Here is a 6,201-nt window from a genome sequence, read left to right as displayed (position 1 = left end):
AAATCACTCCCATTAGCTCTTGTGGTATTTCTTTGCAGGGTTGCCTAAAATTAAGGTGACTAAATTAGTTGGCATACTGATGCTGGGTGAATGTCACTCAGATTAGACATATGCTGAGTTAGAGATCTAGACCACCTACAGCTAGCACCAACAGTTGGGCTTGAACCACACATATGAGCCCATGCATCAGTTGTCACTTGTCCACATTGTGACTATGGTGCTGATGCTTGTCTGTAGCATCCACGGGTGGTAAGTAGTGGAAGAAGGTGTCTTTTATTCTGTAAGCTCCATTCTGATGGTACCTAGTACCACATGTCAGGCTATCCCTTAGAAGTGTCTACACCCATGTCTTTCAAATGATTTTGAGATTTTTGTTCCACAATGATAATTTTGTTCCTATGATTCTTGCCTTCTTGCCTCCAATAGACATTGTGGCACTATGCTCATCCAAGTCAGCCTTAAGCCCTGCCAGATGGACATTTCTCAGATAGATGTAGCTTCTTTTTTTGCTCGACCCATTGGTCCCTTATCTATCCTCTCCACTGGTAATAGTATATGGAAGCCAGTGATGTACTCAACATTCTAAGAGATCATACTCCAGGAATATAGTGATTATGATGTAAAGGCTTTAAGAGAAGGCATGGTTAGAAGATGTACTATTATCCTTTCCAAATGGTAACTTTAAAATGATCAGAAAATGAATTATCTTTCATACTAGTCTATATTCCCTGGATAATTCTTGCATTTGTCATCACCAATGAGACACAATAAGAATTTCTGAGAAAGTCATTGAAAGCTGGTAGTCTCTAACAGGGTTTCCCAGGTGGTGCAAGTGGTCAAGAACCTGCCTGCCGATGCAGAAGGTGCAAGAGACACGAGTTCAATTACTGGTTTGGGAAGATCCCTTGGAGGAGGGCATGGCAACCAGTTCCAGTATTCTTGCCTGGAGAATCTCCATGGATAGAGGAGCCTGGAGGGCTATAGTCCATAGGGTCACAAAGAGTTGGACATGACTGAAGTGACTTACCATGGCCATAGTCTCTAACAGCATGATGGATAATGCAGTGTTGTGGTAAAGACCGATGCTGAAGCTGAAGCTCCAATATTTGACCATCCAATGCAAAGAACTGACTCATTGGAAAAGACCCTGTTGCTGAGAAAGATTGAAGGCAGGAGGAGATGGGGACAACTGAAGGTGAGATGGTTGGATAGCATCACTGACTCGATGGACATGAGTTTGAGCAAACTCTGGGAGTTGGTGATGGGCAGGCAAGCCTGGTGTGTTGCAGTCCATGGGGTCACAAAGAGACGGACATGGCTAAGTGACTGAACTGAACTGAAGTAAAGGTGAAATAGGCATTAAACAAATGGAGTTAGAAAAATTAGATGCAAGAGGAATATATATGGTTTAAATACAAATAGGTTCTATAAAGCCATGGAATCATTAGTAATCATACTGTTGCTACTTTTTTCTCACAATATGAGATAAGAAATTAGTCAGGAATGTCACATTTGACAATAAAGAGCCCAGAAGGGCCTCTTAATCTGAGCAAGAGGAGATGGTACCTGGACCCTGTACAGATTCTTTCCATGTACTTATTGGACAATAAGCCAACTCAGAAGTAACTATGCTTTACTAATTATTCTAAATTTTCACTGATAAATTATCATATCTCACATAGGCCCATGGATTCAATAACACACTTTTTCTTTTTCTCATTAAACTTTTTTTTAATGGGTCTCAAATTCTGTGACAGATTTTTGGTCAAGTTGTTTTCATTAAAAAATACTGATTTTAAAAACTAATAACTTAAAAAATGGCCACATACAAAACATATGGTCCACAAAACATTCTCCTTTCCTTCTGAAGGTTTTACGGTACATTGTGATCATTAACCAGTCTTTTACAATTAAATTTAAATGGCCAATTGAGACAAACAGTTCTGAGACCATTCTTCCACCACTTATTAAGACTGGGGTGGCAGGTATTGGGGATAATATTCATTTAGCCTTCTGAGCTTTCTGGGCAGACTTGGTGACCTTGCCAGCTCTGGCTGCCTTCTTGTCCAATGCTTTGATGACACGCACAGTGACTGTCTATCTCATGTCACTCACAGCAAAACGGCCCAGGGGAGGATATTCAGAGAATCTCTCGACACACATGGGCTTGCTAAGAACCATATCAACAATGGCAGCATCACCAGATTTCAAGAATTTAGGGCCATCTTTCAGCTTTTTGCCAGAACGACGATCAATTTTCTCCTTCAGCTCAGCAAACTTGCAAGCGATGTGAGCAGGGTGACAGTCCAGCACAGGTGCATATCCAGCACTGATTTGGCCTGGATGGTTCAAAATAATCACCTGAGCTTTGAAGCCAGCTGCTTCCATTGGTGGGTCATTTTTGCTGTCAGCAGTCACATTCCCACAACGAACATCTCTGACAGATATGTTCTTGACATTGAAGCCCAGACTGTCCCCAGGAAGGGCTTCACTCAATGCTTCATGGTGCGTTTCTACAGACTTCACTTCAGTTGATACATTGACTGGAGCAAAGATGACCACCATGCCAGGTTTGAGAACACCAGTCTCCACATGACCCACAGGGACAGTACCAATACCACCAATTTTATAGACATCCTGGAGTGGCAAACACAAGGGTTTGTCAGTTGAGTGAATTGGTGGCAGGAGGCAACTGAGAGCTTCAAGCAGGATGATTCCACTGGCATTGCCATTTTTATGGGTGACTTTCCATCCCTTGAACCATGGCATGTTAGCACTTGGCTCCAGCATGTTGTCCCCATTCCAGCCAGAAACTGGCACAAATGCTACTGTGTTGGGGTTGTAGCCAATTTTCTTAATGTAGGTGCTGACTTCCTTAACAATTTCCTCTTATCTCTTCTGGCTGTAGAGTAGCTCAGAGGAATCCATTTTGTTAACTCCAACAATTAGCTGTTTTACACTCAGAGTGTAAGCCAGAAGGGCATGCTCACGGGTCTGCTGGTTCTTGGAGATACTGGCTTCAAATGCACCAACACCAGCAACAACAATCAGTACAGCACAGTCAGCCTGGGATGTGCCTGTAATCCTGTTTTTAATGAAATCTCTGTGTCCTGGGGCATGAATGATAGTAACATGAATGATAGTAAATCTGTCCTCAAATTTCCACAAGGAGACATCAATGGTGATACCATGCTCACGTTCAGCTTTCAGTTTGTCCAGGACCCAGGCATACTTGAAGGAGCCCTTCCCCATCTTGGCAGCCTCCTGCTTGAACTTTTCAATAGTTCTCTTGTCGATCCCGCCACATTCATAGATCAGATGGCTAGTCGTGGTAGACTTCCCTGAATCTACATGCCCAATGACAACGATGTTGTTGTGGGTTTTCCCTTCCCATTTTTGCTTAGGTTTAACAGTGGTTTTCATGACACTTGTGTCCTGGAGGCAAACCCGTTGCCAAAAAGTGTGCCAATAACACACTTTTAGTCAAATTGTTTAGATAAGGGCCCCACAAAAATATTTCCCTGGGTCTTTTTTATTTTTTCCAACAGTGGCTATGACTAGAATTCATTCACATGGACACACCTAATTACAAGGGTGAATGGAAATGTAGTTCTTAAGGTACTAAGCTAAGTCAAGCAAGAATAGAAAGTATTTGTGTGGAGTGTGTATGTGTGCATGGCTAGCAATTCTATTACTGAGAGTTAGATGATGAACATGTAAGTTATTGAGTATGTTACAGTGTAAAATGTGTTTTAAAGAAAAAGTTGAAATGAGAGATGGGAGTGTCTAATTTATGTTAGACTCTTAATAATGCTTAATAGTGGGAGTAAAGCCATGTTCATCATAAGACTAGTTTTGATCTTATTTTGCCCATAATGCATTACTTTCTTATCTTCATATAAACTTGTATCTATAATGAATTATTCTCTTCTTTGCTTACTTTATTTCAATTCATTGTTTAGAGTCCAGGACAATCAGCATTTATTCAATCAAGCTCTCTTTTCTCACTGATTATTCCCTCTAGTTTCCTGAGCAATTTTGTTTATGCTTTAACCATTCTACCTACCTCATTCTGTACTGTATCACACTGAATAGTGCATATTCCTTGAAGACAGGATTCATCACTTACTTTTTAATCTTTGAATCCCATAATGCTTACTGTTGACTTAAGTTTAGGAAGTCCTCTACAAATGTTTGCTGAATTGACTTTTAGGCCTGTTCACCTTGAAAAGGTGGGGCGTCCCAGGCGGTGCTAGTGGTAAAGAACCTGCCTGCCAATACAAGAGAAATAAGAAATGTGAGTTTGATCCCTGGGTCCGGAAGATCCCCTGGAGGAGGACACAGCCACTCACTCCAGTATTCTTGTCTGGAGAACCCATGGACGGAGGAGGAGCCTTGGAAGATATAGTCCATAGAGTCGCAGAGTCGCACATGACTGAAGCAACTTAGCACAGCACAGCACAGCACCTTGGAAAGGTAGCAAAGGCTCAGCTATTAGTAAGCAATTGTGTCTTAAGAAAATTCATACAACTGAGTTTTGGATGTTTTGGAGTAAAGGAATAAATCATTTTAGTTCAGTTCAGTCATTCAGTCGTGTCCGACTTTTTGCGACCCCATGAATTGCAGCACGCCAGGCCTCCCTGTCCATCACCAAGTCCCGGAGTTCACTCAGACTCACGTCCATCGACTCAGTGATGCAACCAAACAATCTCATCCTCTGTCGTCCCCTTCTCCTCTGCCCACAATCCACCCCAGCATCAGGGTCTTTTCCAGTGAGTCAACTCTTCGCTTGAGGTGGCCAAAGTACTGCAGTTTCAGCTTTAGCATCATTCCTTCCAAAGAAATCCCAGGGCTGATCTCCTTCAGAATGGACTGGTTGGATCTCCTTGCAGGCCAAGGGACTCTCAAGAGTCTTCTCCAACACCACAGTTGTATCAGTTCTTTGGTGCTCAGCTTTCCTTACAGTCCAACTCTCATATCCATACATGACCACCGGAAAAACCATAGGCTTGACTAGACAGACCTTTGTTGGCAAAGTAATGTCTCTGCTTTCCAATATGCTATCTAGGTTGGTCATAACTTTTCTTCTAAGGAGTAAGCGTCTTTTAATTCCATGGCTGCAATCACCATCTGCAGTGATTTGGGAGCCCAGAAAAATAAAGTCTGACACTGTTTCCACTGTTTCCCCATCTATTTCCCAAGAAGTGATGGGACTGGATGCCATGATTTTCACTTTCTGAATGTTGAGCTTTAAGCCAACTTTTTCACTCTCCTCTTTCACTTTCACTTTCATCAAGAGGTTTTTAGTTCCTCTTCACTTTTTGCCATAAGGGTGGTGTCATCTGCATATCTGAGGTTATTGATATTTCTCCCAGCAATCTTGATCCCAGCTTGTGCTTTTTCCAGTCCAGCGTTTCTCATAATGTACTCTACATATAAGTTAAATAAGCAGCGTGACAATATACAGCCTTGATGTACTCCTTTTCCTATTTGGAACCAGTCCGTTGTTCCATGTCCAGTTCTAACTGTTGCTTCCTGACCTGCATACAGGTTTCTCAAGAGGCAGGTCAGGTGGTCTGGTATTCCCATCTCTTTCAGAATTTTCCACGGTTGACTGTGATCCACCCAGTCAAAGGCTTTGGTATAGTCAATAAAGCAGAAATAGATGCTTTTCTGGAACTCTCTTGCTTTTTCGATGATCCAGTGGATGTTGGCAATTTGATCTCTGGTTCCTCTGCCTTTTCTAAAACCAGCTTGAACATCAGGAAGTTCATGGTTCACATATTGCTGAAGCCTGGCTTGGAGAATTTTGAGCATTACTTTACTAGCGCGTGAGATGAGTGCATTTGTATGGTAGTTTGAGCATTCTTTGGCATTGCCTTTCTTTGGGATTGGAATGAAAACTGACCTTTTCCAGTCCTGTGGCCACTGCTGAGTTTTCCAAATTTGCTGGCATATTGAGTGCAGTGCTTTCACAGCATCATCTTTCAGAATTTGAAATAGCTCAACTGGAATTCTATCACCTCCACTAGCTTTGTTCGTAGTGATGCTTTCTAAGGCCCACTTGACTTCACATTCCAGGATGTCTGGCTCTAGGTAAGTGATCACACCGTTGTGATTATCTGGGTTGTGAAGATCTTTTTTGTACAGTTCTTCTTTGTATTCTTGCCACCTCTTGTTAATATCCTCTGCTTTTGTTGG

At 42.1% G+C, this 6,201-nt stretch overlaps 1 pseudogene; it reads right to left on the bottom strand.

Moving 5' to 3' along the window:
- Positions 1–1,834: 1,834 nt before the first annotated feature.
- LOC109562247 (elongation factor 1-alpha 1 pseudogene) lies at positions 1,835–3,423 on the bottom strand (annotated as a pseudogene).
- Between the last annotated feature and the right edge of the window lie 2,778 nt (positions 3,424–6,201).

This window comes from Bos indicus, chromosome 1, assembly GCF_029378745.1.
Source record: "Bos indicus isolate NIAB-ARS_2022 breed Sahiwal x Tharparkar chromosome 1, NIAB-ARS_B.indTharparkar_mat_pri_1.0, whole genome shotgun sequence".
In the NCBI taxonomy this organism is placed as follows: Eukaryota; Metazoa; Chordata; class Mammalia; order Artiodactyla; family Bovidae; genus Bos; species Bos indicus.
This window is presented reverse-complemented; position numbering and strand designations above follow the sequence as displayed.